General features: G+C 46.1%; 1 protein-coding gene across 2 annotated transcripts in view; it reads right to left on the reverse strand.

The window, feature by feature from the left end:
* Nucleotides 1-19,201, reverse strand: part of LOC146026464 (uncharacterized) — a 124,652-nt gene that overhangs the window by 78,355 nt on the left and 27,096 nt on the right. The gene's annotated exons all lie outside the window — the stretch shown is intronic.

The following is a 19,201-nucleotide window of genomic DNA, read 5'->3' on the forward strand; positions in this document are numbered from 1 at the left end:
TAGCTCCTCCTCCTAGTATCTGTTCACACCTAGGGCATTATTCTGGTTGGTGCGGCCGGCCCGTACGCGTACGTTCCGGGGTTTTTTATGATCTGCGCATGCGTACCATCTCCAATGCGCAGGCGCGAACACTCCACAACGCTTACGGACGGGTCTCTCCGTGCGAAAAAACCTGTACGCGAGAGTACGGGCATTGGGGGCGGCATAGGGGCGTGTTGAGGGGAGCGGCAGAAATAATGAGGGAAAATGGGCGTAAATATGGGCGTACACGGGGGTGTGCACCAAAAATGAACGGTGCTACTACCGCACGATCGGCTAAAGCACCGTTCATTTCGGACACAAAACAGGCGGCCGCCAACCGCCACCTCAGACCACCCCTACAGATACCGCATGCCAGCGTGCGCCTGGGTTTGCAAATTTACGCTGATTACTACTCAAACACATACACCTGAATGTAATAAGCAATGCTGCAGTCTATTAAGTCCAAACCATGATTTCACTACCTGCAAGCCTACACACAGCACTCAAACACATTGGAAGCTTATCTTTCTATACTTCTCTACATTTAAAGGTTTGTTTAATTTAAGGTAAGAATCTTTTTAAGACCTGCTTATATATGCTAAGGTAGGTATTTGTTAAACAGTTATACACATTCACTACGTGCTTTCATAGACTTTACACAGTAGCACACTCAATCTACACAAGTCGACATGTGTCAACGTGTTCACTCTAGAGATGTGCGGCGGGCACTTTTTCGGGTTTTGGTTTTGGATCTGGATCTCCCTTCGTGTTTTGGATCTGGATCTCCCTTCGTGTTTTGGATCTGGATTGGTTTTGGCAAAACCACCCTTGCGGGTTTTGGTTTTGGTTTTGGATCTGGATTTATTTGGAAAAATGCTAAAAATTGCTAAAATAATAGTTTTCAGGCCTGTTTTTGCCCCTAAAGTGTTATTAAGCTCAATAACATTAGTTTCCACTCATTTCTAGTCAATTTTGATCACCTCACAGCTCACAAAATCGTTTTCATTTACTGTAGTAGGGCCAAAAGGTTATACTGAGGTAGCTGGATGTCTATGCTAGGCGACAGCAGTGGGCATCACATACAGGTGGACCTTACACTTCCAACCTGGCACATGTTAGAAGCAGAGCAGCACTGCAGGGGCAGATAGGGTGGCAGTTGAAATTGTCCTTGTAGCTGCGCTCCTCTGTTAGAAGAACCTCCACACAAGTACCAAGAGCCCAATGTGGATTGATTTTGCAGTTTGGCATGTGCAGCCAAGGAACAGTGGGCGTTTGGTGCAGCATTGACTGTGTCTGCAAGTTAGTATCTGTTTGTATCAGTTTAATATCTAATAAGACCACTATCTGGCGTGAGGTCAAGTGGTTTCTGGATGCTGGGAACAGTTGCCTGCTTATCAAGCTTGAACAGACTGGATAGGCGTGCATTCCACCACTTCACCACTTGACGTGTGTTCCTCCCGAAGCCACGCGCTTGGTCTAGTACGCTGACCATCAGCAGCTGTTGGGCCTTCTTCTTCCCAACCATCCATCAATCCATCCATCATATCCCAATGATATGACCAATTCATGTGTGTTCCTCCCAAAGCCAGGCACTCGGTCTAGGAATGGATAAGACCATGGATGTGCCTGAGGACATTTTTTCATCCATTATGGATGAGGTGGAGAGCGAATCACCCATCTCCCCACCATTCATCCATCAGATGCCCAAAAAGTCTTTCTTGCTCCGAAGAGCCAAAAAAGACGCAAAAAGACGAGGAAGGAAATGATTGGCTGTGGCCCCCCCACCCAATAAATATATATATAATAATTAGAGGAATGGCGAAGACCACGGATGTCTCTGAGGACATATTGTCATCCATAATGGATGATGATAGAGAGTGAATCACCCATCTCCCCACCATTCATCCATCAGATGGCCAAATATTTACTCTTGCTCCGAAGAGCCAAAAGACACCAAAAGACGAGGTAGAAAAAGATTGGCTGGGGCCCTCCCACCCAGCCCGACATCCGGGACATCCCATCCAATAAATATATATGATAATTAGAGGAATGGCGAAGACCACGGATGTCTCTGCTCCAAAGAGCCAAAAGGCACCAAAAGACGAGGTAGGGCCCTACCACCCAGCCTGACATTTACATGTCCGATTGTACAAAACAGAAAGAAAAATGACCAAGCCATAGTACAGAAATGCAACAGAAAAATCTACCAAATGATCAGTCTCCCAGGAAAAGGATCTGCAATGGAACCTCTGCAGAGAGTACAACTTACTCCATGCCCAAAAAGCAAAAGGTGATGAAGTCTTCAGAAAAGTCTTCCGAAAAGAAAAGTGAGGAAACCAGGGTGAAACGTTGATTAAGTGCAAAATCACCAACTGCTTTCCAACGTATCGACCAAAGTCCTGTAAAAAAGAGTCCTGCAAAAAATTCTGTACAAGAGTCCTACGAAAGACTCACCACAAAAGGAAAGCAAAGCGCTTGTCAATTCAAGTCAAAAAAATAAAAGGCGAGAATATGTAAAAGATATATTTAGTATCTGTTTGTATCACTTTAAAATCTAATAAGACCCCTATCTGACCTGATTTTCTGATTAGTGATTAATTAATTATCAATTGCTATAATAAACTGATCGGTGAACTCCGGGAACATTTCCAGCCTCTTCATTTATCACCTAATTGGTGGAGGGGAGGGGGGTAGTTGGTGGCAGATGAACAAATTCCTCCACCTCTCTAGGACCCCAGGTTTGGAGATCTAGTCCACCCTAGACTGTGGTGTTTGTGAGGTCAATGAGTCTGCGACATCTGTCACCCAATTTACCGCTAAGGTTAATTTGTTTGGTATGGCTGGCTAGAGCCAAAAAAAGATGAAAAAAGAAGAAGAAAAACATTTGCTGGGGCCCTCCGACCCAGCCATCCATCCGGGACATCCCATCCAAAAAGAAGTACGATAATAATAGTTAGGGTGAGTTCATGGATGTCCCCGATGACATCATTGAATCAAAGATTTTAAAATTAATGACGCTCCAAAGAGCCCACAAAACGACGCAGAAAGAGGTGCAAGATGACATTGTCCTTGGGCCCTCCCACCCACCCTTATGTTGAATACAGGACATGCACAGTTTAACAAACCAATCATTTCAGCGACAGGGACTGCAGCGGGAGGGACTGTCAACTGTGGCTGAAATGATTGGTTTGTTTGGGCCCCCACGAAAAATAAAAGGCAATGGGCATTGCAGAAACTGGCTTTACAAGAGGTCATCCTCAGCGTCAGATTCCTCAGCCTCATCCTCTTCTTGACACACAATTAATTCGTCGTCGCTGGAATCAACCAATACAGGAGGACTGTGTGCAGTAGGAGGACGTAAGTGTTGGCGAAGGAGGTCCAGTTCGTGGAATTTGAAATTCATTTTTATGAAGAGCATCTTCTCCACGTTTTGTGGAAGTAACCTCCTACGCCGATCGCTAACAAGGTTCCCAGCTGCGCTGAAGACTCTCTCATAATAGATACTGGAGGGTGGACAACTTAAATAAAGCAAAGCCAGTTTGTGCAAAGGATGCCATATTGCCTTTTTTTCCTGCCAGTAATGGAATGGACAGTCTGACATACCTATATTGATGCTATCAGCAAAGTAGTCATCCACCATTCTTTCAATGGTGATAGCATCATAGTCTGTGGCAGTCGACGTGTCCATGATGCTAGGAAGCTCCTTCAGTCCGGACCAGATGTCAAATAGATTTCCGGACTGAATAGCAGTCGGTCTTTTAGGAAAATTGAGCTTTTTCCTCGCAACCCCTGTGGTAGAAATTGAAGGAGAAGTTGTGCGCCTGCCACGTTCCGCTTCAGCTGACAATTTTTGGACCAAGAGGTCTTTGCACCTCTGCAGATTTGTTCCCATTGGTAACAAAGACACGATGTAAGACTTAAACCTAGGATCCAGCATTGTCCCCAAAATGTAAAGATCTGATTGTAAGACATCCGCGACCCTTGGATCGTTGCAAAGGGAACTAATGGCGTGATCCACTAGCCCAACATATCTAGCAGAATCAGTGTGCTTCAACTCCTCCTTCAATTTCTCCAACTGCTTCTGCAAAAGACCTATCAAGGGAATGACCTGGCTCAAGCTGGCAGTGTCAGAACTAACTTCGCGTGTAGCAGCCTCAAAGGGCTGCAGGATATTGCACACCACGGAAATTATTCTCCACTGAGCTTGGCTCAGGTGCATTCCCGATCCTCTCCCTATGTCATAGGTCGAGGTGTAGGTTTGGATCGCCTTTTGCTGCTCCTCCATCTGCTGAAGCATATAGAGGGTGGAATTCCACCTCGTGACCACCTCTTGCTTCAGCTGATGGCAGGGCAAATTTAGCTTTTCTTGCAAGTCTTGCAATCTCCTGCACGCACTTGCAGAATGGCGAAAATGTCCACAAATTTTCCGAACAACGGACAACATCTCTTGAACACCCCTGTCCTTTTTAAGAAATGGTGCACCACCAAATTTACTGTGTGAGCAAAACATGGGACATGTTGGAATTCGCCCACATGTAATGCACTCACAATATTGGTGGCATTGTCGGATACCACAAATCCCGAGGAGAGTCCAAGTGGGGTAAGCCATTGCGCAATGACTTCCCGTAGTTTTTCTAGGAGGTTTTCCGCTGTGTGCCTTTTACTGAAACCGGTGATACACAGTGTAGCCTGCCTCTGAATAGCAATGGGAGATGATGTTGCTGTTGCTGCTGCTGCTGTTGGTGCTGCTGCTGAAGGCAATACATCCACCCAGTGAGCAGTCACAGACATGTAGTCTTTTGTTTGCCCTGTTCCGCTTGTCCACATATCCGTGGTTAAGTGGACAGTGGGTACAGAGGCATTTTTAAGGACAGTAACAACGCTTTTTTTAATGTCCGTGTACAGCCTGGGTATTGCCTTCCTGGAGAAGTGGAACCTAGATGGAATTTGGTAACGGGGACACAGGATCTCTAGCAACTGGGTAAAACCCACAGAATTAATTGCGGATACTGGACGCACGTCAATTACCAACATAGTTGTTATGGCGTCAGTAATACGCTGTGCAACGGGGTGACTGCTGGCATACTTCATCCCCCTTTCAAAGGATTGACTTACAGTCAGTTGCTTGGCTAAGTGATCAGGACTAGCATTCCTGGTCCCTTTCCTTGAAGCAGCAGCAGCAGCACCAGCAGCAGCAGAAGCAACAGGTGTACCTGATAAGGATGCTTCTGAGGATTCCAGGATAGGAGAGGATTCAGTCAGGATCATGACATTGGGTGCAGGACTACTTCCCAATCCCATAATCTCTGAGGATGGGGATGATGCAGTTGTTTGAGGAGATTGCAGGGCCTTGGATTTAACAGAGAAAGGGGAGCAGGACGGTAACGCTGGGCGGGCTGCTACATGTTTGTTCACAGTTTCTTTTGACAAAAACTTTTGATGGATGCGCTGCAAATGACGTAACAGTGAGGAGGTCCCAAGGTGCTGCACGTCCTTACCTCTACTTACAATAGCTTTGCAAACGCTACACACGGCTTGACAGTTGTTGTCCGGATTTGGGTAGAAATAATTCCATACATACGAGGTGGATTTTTTGGTCTTTTGCCCTGGCATGACAATGGGCTTTTCCACACCCCGGACAACAACTGTCTCCGTCGGTGCCTTAAAACAAACAACATCATCCCCAACATCGTCATCATCCGCATCCCTCTGTGTGCCAGCTTCACCAACAAAATCCACATCCAATTCCTCAGAAGCATCCTCAATAACCAGGTCAAAATCTTGACTGGGGATGCTCTTGCACACACTTGCAGAGGGCATGCAAATGGTGGAATGAACCTCCTCTTCACAAACAGTATTTGAAAGGTCCGGCTCACATATGGCATCCACGGACACACTTAGACTCTCCTCTGGGATTTGTGACATTTGTGAACTCGCCTTTGTCTTAAAAACTTTCATTCTTTTTTTTGTAGTAGCAGAAGGGCTACCATCATTCTTCTGAGACGCTGTACCATCAGTCAGAAACAAAGGCCAAGGCCGTAGCCTTTCCTTCCCACTGCGTGTGGTGAACGGCATATTGCCAATTTTATTTTTCTCCGCACGTGACTTAATTTTTTTCTTATGGACCGTTGTAAAATTTGATTTCTGCTTTGCTTTTACATGGCCTCTAGGCCTTTGACCATCGGCCTTGCCATCATGAATCTGACTGGTGGTAGCAGCTTCAGAAGTTCTATCAGGTTGCTGATCTCCCACTATTTCCTCCTCCATCATCCTCCCCCCAAAAAATTTTTTTAATACTTTTATTAATTTTTCAGATTTTTTACACTGGACACAGCCTGTGACACTGAACACTGCCCCTGGTCACTGGACACTGCCCCTGGACACAGCCCGTTACACTGGATATATGTCGTCACACTGGACAAAGGATATATGTCGTCACACTGGACACAGGATATGTCATCAGTCGTCACACAGGACAGGACACAGGATATATGTCGTGAGTGACTTGTGACACTGGACAATGGATAAGATATAGGCCGTCACACTGGACACAGCCCCTTGTATTAATGCTGCCCCTGTACACAGTGTACTACTCAGCAGCACTGCAGCCCCTGTGTGTGAGCACTGCAGCACTGAGTTAGTTAGTTAAATCACAAAAAAAACACAGGGTTCAGGGCTAAATAAAATAAATCACAACACAGGGCTTAGGGCTAAATAAATCACATCAGGGCACGGGCCACAGGACAGCCCCTGGACAGTGGACACTGCAGCCCCTGCGTGTGAGCACTGCAGCACGACTCAGGATATATGTCGTCACACTGGACACAGGATATATGTCGTCACACTGGACACAGGATATGTCGTCAGTCGTCACACAGGACAGGACACAGGATATATGTCGTGAGTGACTTGTGACACTGGACAATGGATAAGATATAGGCCGTCACACTGGACACAGCCCCTTGTATTAATGCTGCCCCTGTACACAGTGTACTACTCAGCAGCACTGCAGCCCCTGTGTGTGAGCACTGCAGCACTGAGTTAGTTAGTTAAATCACAAAAAAAAACACAGGGTTCAGGGCTAAATAAAATAAATCACAACACAGGGCTTAGGGCTAAATAAATCACATCAGGGCACGGGCCACAGGACAGCCCCTGGACAGTGGACACTGCAGCCCCTGCGTGTGAGCACTGCAGCACGACACAGGATATATGTCGTCACACTGGACACAGGATATATGTCGTCACACTGGACACAGGATATGTCGTCAGTCGTCACACAGGACAGGACACAGGATATATGTCGTGAGTGACTTGTGACACTGGACAATGGATAAGATATAGGCCGTCACACTGGACACAGCCCCTTGTATTAATGCTGCCCCTGTACACAGTGTACTACTCAGCAGCACTGCAGCCCCTGTGTGTGAGCACTGCAGCACTGAGTTAGTTAGTTAAATCACAAAAAAAACACAGGGTTCAGGGCTAAATAAAATAAATCACAACACAGGGCTTAGGGCTAAATAAATCACATCAGGGCACGGGCCACAGGACAGCCCCTGGACAGTGGACACTGCAGCCCCTGCGTGTGAGCACTGCAGCACGACACAGGATATATGTCGTCACACTGGACACAGGATATATGTCGTCACACTGGACACAGGATATGTCGTCAGTCGTCACACAGGACAGGACACAGGATATATGTCGTGAGTGACTTGTGACACTGGACAATGGATAAGATATAGGCCGTCACACTGGACACAGCCCCTTGTATTAATGCTGCCCCTGTACACAGTGTACTACTCAGCAGCACTGCAGCCCCTGTGTGTGAGCACTGCAGCACTGAGTTAGTTAAATCACAAAAAAAACACAGGGTTCAGGGCTAAATAAAATAAATCACAACACAGGGCTTAGGGCTAAATAAATCACATCAGGGCACGGGCCACAGGACAGCCCCTGGACAGTGGACACCAGCCCCTGCGTGTGAGCACTGCAGCACCTAGTTAGTTAAATCACACTACAGGGCTCAGGCCACAAGTCTACAACACAGGGCAGTGAGGGCAGGTCACGGAGCACAGCACAGCACGGAGCACATGGCACGGAGCACAGCACAGGGCAGTGAGGGCAGGTCACGGAGCACAGCACTGCACGGAGCACATGGCACGGAGCACAGCACAGGGCAGTGAGGGCACAGGTCAGGTCACGGAGCACATGGCACAGAGCACAGCACGGAGCACACGGAGCTTCCCAACCACCTTCTTCCCTCTCCAAGATTGGAGTGAAGATGGCGGGCGCGCGTGCGTCTTTTATAAGATCCCGCTCCCGCGAGAATCCGACAGCGCGATGATGACGTTCGGCCTCGTTATTGGTCCGGAATTCAGGCGGGAACACCCGAGCCGGCTCGGATCTGGCCCGGATCCCCGATATTCGGATCTGTCGGATCTCGGGGATCCGGACCCTCTCATCTCTAGTTCACTCTAATACAAACATAGGTTTTGTATTTATGATACAATAACATAAACAACATCTAACACCTACAAAGGATGTTTCAGCAATGTTTTAAGCCCATGCCCACTATTTTGCACACAATCTTTGTATAGTACCCAAAATACAGAACTGTACCACTATCTGATCTGCTATGAATTGGATTTTACTACACTCTGGATGTAAGATGCCACCAATCACATTATTGCACTCACATCTCTCTAACAAAGGATTCCTACATCTGCTTATGACACTGTAAAATCATATATATGTAAAAAGATAAACATGTTTGTCCACAAGCAATTTTCTCATGTTTGGCCGATTCACACATCTTTTTTTAGGGAGGACACATATGCATTCCTACACAAATGTCCCTTTTGACCCTTGTTTGTCTACCTCACCCACTCCATGAGGAAAGCATTGTTCTGGACCTGCTTTTACCTACTAATGTAGGAGCTACCTCGCCTGCACACAAACAGCTTTCTCACCTATTAAGTTGCTCTGCACATGTGCTGACACAAACTAATTAGCAGGGAAAAGTTGGATAGGAACATGTGAATGGCCATGGAGAGGGTTACACATGGGAAACTTCTACCACACTTCAAGAAATGCTCAAAAATACCCTGGTCAGTAAGTACACATAAATGTAGTATTTGTTTCACACAAGAAATTACACATACAACAATTGTGTTTTAATTGGTAAAATAAATTTATTTGCTGTTCAGCATCACAGCTTATTTGACACTTTAATGTCATAAATCAAATAAACAAATAAAATATACACAAAAATAAAAAATCAGCCAGAACAAGAGGTTGCATATCTCCAAACATGTGTTACCCTGCAAATGCAATGGTGAAATAAATGGGGACACCAGAATACGTACTGCAACAACCAGGGTGAATACTAAGCAAGATACACACCACCAAAAATGTATCCTGCATTTGTAGAGGTCAAAATAAGAACTTTAATGCCCATGGCACGAAAATGGATCGATGGCCAACTCAGGAAGTGGATGTCCAGTGCAATTTAAACATTTGGGGTCCAACCACAGAGGAAGTGAACCAGGTCTCATTATTTGGGCCCTTTTTTCCCCTTTTTAGATGGGGCCTTGGGGACAGGGGCCTTTGGCTCAGATGGCTTGCGCCGTCTTCCCCTAGTGGACACAGGAGGGTCAGCAGAGGTGGAAGGTTGGGGAGCAGCTTGGGGTGGGCCAGCAGATGGGGGATTGTCCCTTAGGGACCTGGCGGTGGTCAGCAGCTCCACAAGAATGACATTCTGGCGGCTGAGTTGCTGGTCAATGCTTTGCATGCCACTTGCCAGAGTGTCATTGATGCGGTTTAAGGCCTCACACTGCTGGCTCTTTGTGGACTTCCAATCTCCGAGAAATTCCAACACCTTCTGCTAACAGACCGCAGACTCCTCCGCTCGCTGGTCCATCCTCTCCAGTATCACCTTCCACCTGGCATCCCATGTGTCCTGTGGGTGGGGGTGTCGTGTTGGTGGAGGCTGGACCACTTGCTCCACCTGTGGCTCTGCAGAGGAAGATGCTGCCGGTTCATCCTGTGTTTCTGCTTCTTCTAGGATAATAATTGAAAACAATGTCACCATCACATACGCACTAAAAAATATCTTTCAAAATACAATGCATTACTGTGACTTACCATCAAAAGCAGCAGCAAAGACCTCGACCGGGAGCTCACTATCCATATTGGATAACCCCCTGACCTCGGCCACATCAATTACATCCAAGGCCTCCTGCTCCAGGGGGGGTATATTCCAAGCTTTCTGGCATAGGCCCCCTCCCGGTGGACATGCTGTGGCTGTACCGGTCAGTCATCTTCCTCTTCAGTGTTGTTTTGAAGTCTGTCCACCTACAAGTTTAAAAATACAAATATCACCATGAGATATGTGCACCACTGTGCTAGTGAAAATCATGACTACGTTACATTTCCTAGTGTGGGTGATCTTATGTTTTTTAGCCATATGTGTCCCACACACACATTAATGTCTCCATTATGAGGCATTTCAGTGTCTCATCTCATTCATTAGGCCACTAAATGCACATACATAGATCACTATGCAGAAATGACATCATCCATGGCCAAATTATGCACCTCCACCTGTTGTGAAACTACACATTCCACCATAGCTTGACAGTGTGGTTATTATGGAGTAATTTAACTATGGGAAGGCATACTGGGATGTGTAGTTTCTCACCAGCTACATGTGCACAGTTTGGTCATTCTTGTTTCAGTAGCATCATATGGAACATGTTACAACAACTCTTTTTCAAAAACACACTTTCTCTTGTCCCATCACATACTTCACATGAGCAGAACTGTGCCCATAACCTCACATAGCACCAATGGTGCATGTTTCATATATAAATGTGGGTTATTAGACATGGTTGTGTTCACATGTGACATTGAAGTGTAGCACTATCTACAAACACACCTTTCTATTATTCTCAAAACATACATGTAACATATGTATATGACATTATCAGGGGGAGAAACACACTTGCCTTTTCTTCACCGCTAGCCAATCTCTGACCACTGGTGACACCTGGTTCACTTCCTCTGTGATTTTGTCCCAATTTTCTCCTTGCACTGGCACCCGGCTTCCTGGTTGGCAATTCGATCCATTCGTAAAATTCTCAATTCTGCCTCTACAAATGCAGGGTTTCTCTTTTTGGTGGTGGTATCCTGCTCAGTCCTCACCCTAGATGTTGCAGCTCGTTTTCTGGTGGCCCCAGTTCTCTCACCATGCACCTGCTGGGTCATACCTGTTTGGAGAGATGCAACCTCTTGTTCTGGCTGGTTGCTTGGCCCTTGTGGAGCTGGTGGAGTTTGAACAGGGCCTGTTAGTGAGGGGCCCGCTTGGTCTTGCAGGCTACTCCTCTCTTGGGCCCTCCTTCTCCGCTCCTGTTCCCTCTTGGTCAAAGCTTCAAGCAGGGATTCTGCTGTAGCTCTCTGTAGAGCGTCCTCAGCTGCGGAATCATCTGAGCTAGACATGTTTGCAGCAATTCTGGCCTGCATCTGACTGAATATTTACATGGTAATCTCCCGCCATGAACAAGGGGGCGTATATTTTTCCCCGCAATGTAGTAGCTAATTTACGCCGATATTTCCCGGCAATAATTCCCGCTAAAATTACGCAGGTCTCAACGCACCTGAACATTCACCTGTATATGCACATACACAGGTTGTGGAGCATTGTGTGCTACATGGTGAAATGTGTGCACCTGTCATTCCAATGATGAGTGTTGTCAGCTGGTATCTGTTGGAGTTCGTGTATGCTTTCTGAATCACATTTCAAAACATCACGTTATAATGCTTTCCTTACATATGTAATGAGTATGAAATTGTCATACACCAACATGTTGCATTGTGCCTTTTTTAGCAGCGTATTTATTAGTAGACGGTTGCGTGTATTATTTTCAGCACACTGTATATACAGTACGTCTCTCTATACATTGAAAGCATGCTGTTGGTTATGGTGTGTGTATATCAGAACGGTCCGCGTAAGTTTCTATTCGCATCCAGTTTGTTAATGTAAGAAGGATTAATAAAGTTAATACTAAACAAACAAGTTTTTAGACCAATCAGCAAGCACCAAAAGTGATATATGTACCTGCAATTAATAACTGCGCCATTGCCAATATGACTTCAGCCAGGGCTAACGCGTTTTCTACCCAGGAGCTAGTGGCCTTGGTTGAGGTCATGGACCGGCGCCTGGGGCCCAGGGGCCCATATGTGTCCAACATGGACAAGCGGCGGGCATATAATGCTGCCCGCCGGCTAATATACGCCCGGACCGGCGTCCAGAGAAGCCTGGCACAAGTAGAGCGGCGCTGGTCTGACCTCCGCCGGCGCCAGCCAGTGATGCTGTGTTCGATTCGCCGCCATATTGCCCGATGTAAGTTTTTATTAACTAGTATGTCTGCGTTTTTTTGCAATGATTTCTGTACTTTTTATAAATATGTTCATGAGTATGTGGGTGTATATGGGGTGTATATGGGGTGTATAGGGGGTGTATATGGGGTGTATATGGGGTGTATATGGGGGTATATGGGGTGTATAGGGGGTGTATAGGGGGTGTATAGGGGGTGTATAGGGGGGTGTATATGGGGTGTATATGGGGTGTATAGGGTGTGTATATGGGGTGTATATGGGGGTATATGGGGTGTATATGGGGTGTATAGGGGGTGTATATGGGGGTATATGGGGTGTATAGGGGGGTATAAGTAGTCGCTCTGTTTTTGGGTGTAGCATATCAATTAGTTAGCATGATAAATGTATGAAATATAACAGAAATGAAAATTTGTAAGGTTATGAGCATGACTAATGCAAATTTTTCTTTCCCCCATTTTTATGAAACCCAACCTTCGATTTCTATGCCATCAACATTAACATTTCAGCACGGGCAAGGGCACGCATGGAAGCCCGGGAGGAGGCAGCCCGGGAGCAGGCAGCCCAGGAGAAGGAAGAGGAGGAGGAAGAGGAGGAGGAAGAGGAGGAGGAAGAGGAGGAGACTATGGGTCCTGCTGGTGACCACCACATTTCCACATATCCTTCCACCAGCCACTCCCCTACCCCCACCCCCTCCCCTACCCCCACCCACACCCCTACCCCCTCCCCTACCCCCACCCCCTCCCCTACCCCCACCCCCACCCCTACCCCCACCCCCTCCCCTACCCCCACCCACACCCCTACCCCCACCCCCTCCCCTACCCCCACCCCCTCCCCTACCCCCACCCACACCCCTACCCCCACCCCCTCCCCACCCCATTTCCAACCCCCCTACACCTCCCCACCACCCACCCCCAAACCTCTCCAATCCCCACTCCAACCCACTACCTGTATCCCAAGTCCTATCCCATCCCCCTTGCTCCTGACCCCCCCAACCACCGGACACCCAACCAGCGGCGAGCAGGATGGCTCAACTAGCCGTAAGTATTTAATGTGTCTAATGTTTACATACACATTTCTACACATAAACAATCACAACAACCACATATGTGTATCCAACATCAACATTAGTTGCAACATATCACTGCAGGGCGACCATGAGGTGTGGCCTGTCCTTCTCCAGGAACAAGGGCCCCCTTGGTGGTTTTTTTGAGTGTGGCCATGCCTCACCCCTTGAATAATTGACATAACAGTACATCCAATGACATATCTAACATTAGTGGTGTGGAGGTTATGTGGGTCCAGGTGTTGTGTAACTCCACTTCCCATCATGATGTGCAACATTAATTTATAGATTGTTTTGTTAATAGTGTGTGAGGCCATGCTTTAGGCCTATAATTAGTACAGCAATGGTCAACATTTTACTAAGTAAGGAGTGCTTAAGCCGCAACAATGTCATAACCCTTAAATAGCACAGCCTAATTGTGAGGTTAGAGGTGAGTCCTCCAAAACCAAACTACCAATTGGGATACAGCATACATTCATCCAATAAGGAGTAATTTTTATATTTTTATGTAATATGTACAGTATGTGTGTGTCAACAGAATTGTATTTTGGACCATGTTTACAGCATACCCATCTTCAATGTAGTGGAAAAATTTATGTGGCCTTCACACTTAACTCACAAATTCATATTATGTTACAATGCAATAAACATTTATGTATATGATATATTAATTATAATGTGTTTTTCCCCTTCACTACAGACACTGAACAGCACCAGGAGGAGGTGGCCCATATACTAGTGGAAATGTTCCTGACCATCCTCTACTTAAATATTCTTTTCGCCCAACTGCAGGCCCTTGTTTAATTATTTTTCATATTGTTATTTTCTATTATTAATAAAAAAAAGTTGATGTTCAGTTAGAAGTTGGCTGTGTTTTTAATCATAAATATGTGAGAGGGTTTGTAAGGGCAGGTACATACAGATGTGTCATGTAAGTTATATTGGTAATTTGAGGTGAGGGGTAATGAATGATGTGTGAATGTGTGTGTTTTGGGGTGAAATAACACATAGTGGAAAGGCATGATTTTTTATTGTTGTTAGATGAAAACATCACACATAACATCAGGGTAGGTATACATGTTAAAAAAATCAGATCAAACTAATTATGGACATAATTTAGTACATACACACAAACACCAACATAAATTTATTTACAAGTAAAAGCAATGTGGGGACACATAGATAGTGATTAAAATGCCACATTAGAACATAACAAATATACATGTAATGAGGGTTAAAATGTTGTTTTATTAGGGTCTTTATTAAGGTAGACAATTGAGTTAATAAAAAACAATAATTGAATAACAATTAGAATAATTAATTAATTGTCTGAATTATAGTTCAAAGGCAAGATTTGCAGGTCCATATATGTGAAGGGTATGCCAGCGTACACGGACGTACGCTCACTCTCACGAGCGGTGACATAAGCTGAGTTTTCCATTGAAAACAATAGCGACCCGTCCGTGCAAGCTGGCGTACGCTCAGATTTCCGCAAGAAGTCGGCGGGAAGACGGACGAGAGACGTCCGTAAACGGTGGCGTACGCTCTGTTGTACGCCAGTTGTCAGAGTCTAAGGGCTGATCCGTCCGTGTACGTTGGCGTACGCTCAATTGTACGCCACTCCCCTTCGACGTTGTTTCTGGCCGTACGTATCCGGCTGATTTGTGGGTGGACTTTACCTCAGCGGCCGCGTACAGAGAGCGTACGCTAATATGGAACGTACGCACGTTTGGCCGCACCAACCAGAATAACCTCCCTAGTAACAATACACTATACAGATACAGGCACAACCAAAATCACACTCAGATTTCTCCCTCAAAATTACAGTCTCTATATAGAAAGACAGATAAAGAATACAAGACAGACAGAATGCAAGATAACTCACCTGCTTCAGTTTCCAACTCACAAGTCACTTAAGTAATCAAGCTTCACTTTAGTATGCAAGCTTCCCTCTCAATGAGCAAGCTCCCAAATGAGCTCTGCCCCTCCTTATATAGTATGTCAGGCCCCTGTTACACTCAGCTCCTCCCCCTAATCTTCCTTGACACCTAGATTTAGCTCCTCCTCCTAGTATCTGTTCACACCTAGTAACAATACACTATACAGATACAGGCACAACCAAAATCACACTCAGATTTCTCCCTCAAAATTACAGTCTCTATATAGAAAGACAGATATAGAACACAAGACAGACAGAATGCAAGATAACTCACCTGCTTCAGTTTCCAACTCACAAGTCACTTAAGTAATCAAGCTTCACTTTAGTATGCAAGCTTCCCTCTCAATGAGCAAGCTCCCAAATGAGCTCTGCCCCTCCTTATATAGTATGTCAGGCCCCTGTTACACTCAGCTCCTCCCCCTAATCTTCCTTGACACCTAGATTTAGCTCCTCCTCCTAGTATCTGTTCACACCTAGTAACAATACACTATACAGATACAGGCACAACCAAAATCACACTCAGATTTCTCCCTCAAAATTACAGTCTCTATATAGAAAGACAGATAAAGAATACAAGACAGACAGAATGCAAGATAACTCACCTGCTTCAGTTTCCAACTCACAAGTCACTTAAGTAATCAAGCTTCACTTTAGTATGCAAGCTTACCTCTCAATGAGCAAGCTCCCAAATGAGCTCTGCCCCTCCTTATATAGTATGTCAGGCCCCTGTTACACTCAGCTCCTCCCCCTAATCTTCCTTGACACCTAGATTTAGCTCCTCCTCCTAGTATCTGTTCACACCTAGTAACAATACACTATACAGATACAGGCACAACCAAAATCACACTCAGATTTCTCCCTCAAAATTACAGTCTCTATATAGAAAGACAGATATAGAACACAAGACAGACAGAATGCAAGATAACTCACCTGCTTCAGTTTCCAACTCACAAGTCACTTAAGTAATCAAGCTTCACTTTAGTATGCAAGCTTCCCTCTCAATGAGCAAGCTCCCAAATGAGCTCTGCCCCTCCTTATATAGTATGTCAGGCCCCTGTTACACTCAGCTCCTCCCCCTAATCTTCCTTGACACCTAGATTTAGCTCCTCCTCCTAGTATCTGTTCACACCTAGTAACAATACACTATACAGATACAGGCACAACCAAAATCACACTCAGATTTCTCCCTCAAAATTACAGTCTCTATATAGAAAGACAGATAAAGAATACAAGACAGACAGAATGCAAGATAACTCACCTGCTTCAGTTTCCAACTCACAAGTCACTTAAGTAATCAAGCTTCACTTTAGTATGCAAGCTTCCCTCTCAATGAGCAAGCTCCCAAATGAGCTCTGCCCCTCCTTATATAGTATGTCAGGCCCCTGTTACACTCAGCTCCTCCCCCTAATCTTCCTTGACACCTAGATTTAGCTCCTCCTCCTAGTATCTGTTCACACCTAGTAACAATACACTATACAGATACAGGCACAACCAAAATCACACTCAGATTTCTCCCTCAAAATTACAGTCTCTATATAGAAAGACAGATAAAGAATACAAGACAGACAGAATGCAAGATAACTCACCTGCTTCAGTTTCCAACTCACAAGTCACTTAAGTAATCAAGCTTCACTTTAGTATGCAAGCTTCCCTCTCAATGAGCAAGCTCCCAAATGAGCTCTGCCCCTCCTTATATAGTATGTCAGGCCCCTGTTACACTCAGCTCCTCCCCCTAATCTTCCTTGACACCTAGATTTAGCTCCTCCTCCTAGTATCTGTTCACACCTAGTAACAATACACTATACAGATACAGGCACAACCAAAATCACACTCAGATTTCTCCCTCAAAATTACAGTCTCTATATAGAAAGACAGATAAAGAATACAAGACAGACAGAATGCAAGATAACTCACCTGCTTCAGTTTCCAACTCACAAGTCACTTAAGTAATCAAGCTTCACTTTAGTATGCAAGCTTCCCTCTCAATGAGCAAGCTCCCAAATGAGCTCTGCCCCTCCTTATATAGTATGTCAGGCCCCTGTTACACTCAGCTCCTCCCCCTAATCTTCCTTGACACCTAGATTTAGCTCCTCCTCCTAGTATCTGTTCACACCTAGTAACAATACACTATACAGATACAGGCACAACCAAAATCACACTCAGATTTCTCCCTCAAAATTACAGTCTCTATATAGAAAGACAGATAAAGAATACAAGACAGACAGAATGCAAGATAACTCACCTGCTTCAGTTTCCAACTCACAAGTCACTTAGCTGTGATGTCACGCAGTTGCCACGGCCCTTCCATCGAGTGGTCTGGACAAGTTTGCTCCCACAAAACTCAGCACCCCACCCCCACAACGCCCCCTCGTTGCCACCCAGGCCAGCACTGAAACTGCAATATCCAATGATTGCAGTTTCAACATCGGTGTGTGCACGCTGCTGTGACCGCGCATGTGCAGATCTGTGAAAATGTTCAAATAGCAATTTTCACAGATCTTTGTACGGGTCTGAATCAGGCTCTAAAATACCAATTCTGATCAAAACCATCACTCAGTTCAAATCAGACCCGGTTTTGATTGAGTTCAGATCTACAAAATGTTGGAGGATTCGGAGAACCAAACCCCTCATATCTAATTGTAAAGCTGGCCATACATCTACAGATTTATTGGGCTTGATTGAGGTTGGCATTGAATGTACTCTGCTTACCGAGCAGTTAGTCGCCGAACACCGGAGTAAGCAAATTCCGCCCCCCCCGTCGTTTAGCGTAAATGTGATCAGCCATCCCGTAACTAGGGGGCGGCTAGGGGGTCATGCGCACTGGGCGCTGGAGGGTAAGGGCACTAGTGTGGTGTCCCGGCAGCGTGGTCCCTGGGATGAGCAGTGGGGGTCCGGGGACTGGTGTGTTAACGCCAGGTCCTAGCGGGGTCCGGGGACTGGAGAAGGTTAACGCCGGCTCCTAGCGCTGCCGGGCGGTGGGCGGGAAGCAGGTTTTGAAAAGACTTGCTGGAGGCTGATTGGCAAGTCTTTTCAAAGTCATCAGCGCTTCCCGCCGCCAGGCAGATAGCGCTAGGAGACGGAATGAGTGAAGGCTGCCGCTACACCAGTCCCTGGACCCCTGGACGCTGCCTACCCCCGCTGGCTGCACACAGGTATGTTGGCAGCGGGGGTCCAGGGACTGGTGTAGCGGCAGCTTTCACATACACAGCCGCTCGCTATTTGCCTGGCGGCCGGAAGCGCTGATGATTTTGAAAAGACTTGCCGGACGCTGATTGGCTGAATTCAGCCAATCAGCGTCTGGCAAGTCTTTTCAAAATCTGCCTCCCACCCACCACCCGGCAGCGTTAGGAGGCGGAGTTAACCTTCTCCAGTCCCCGGACCCCCACTGCCTGTCCCCAAGGCAGTGATTTGTGTTTTTGTTTTTTTTTGGGGGGGGGGGGGGGGGGGCGACCAAATGACTGCCGCCCCGGGCACCAAAACACCTAGTTTCGGCCCTGGCCATGCAAATGGATGTGTGCACTCACATATCCATTCGCATGGGAGCGTATGGGGCAAAATTATTTGTTGGAATACCTTCCATATATGTGCCTCTGATGGTCACCGATTATCAAATTATTTTTCCCCATTCGCAAACAAAGGCCAATCTTGACTGACCTTTATGTGCTTCAAGCAGCTCCAAGAACGGGGTTGGCACTGATGTACTGTCACCCGCCTCTTGCAGGCTTCAACACCCCTGCGTTCAGATGGGGATGCCCAGTGTTTTTCTGGGGGCATCC

Source organism: Crinia signifera, chromosome 8 (assembly GCF_055691185.1).
Source record: "Crinia signifera chromosome 8, ASM5569118v1, whole genome shotgun sequence".
In the NCBI taxonomy this organism is placed as follows: Eukaryota; Metazoa; Chordata; class Amphibia; order Anura; family Myobatrachidae; genus Crinia; species Crinia signifera.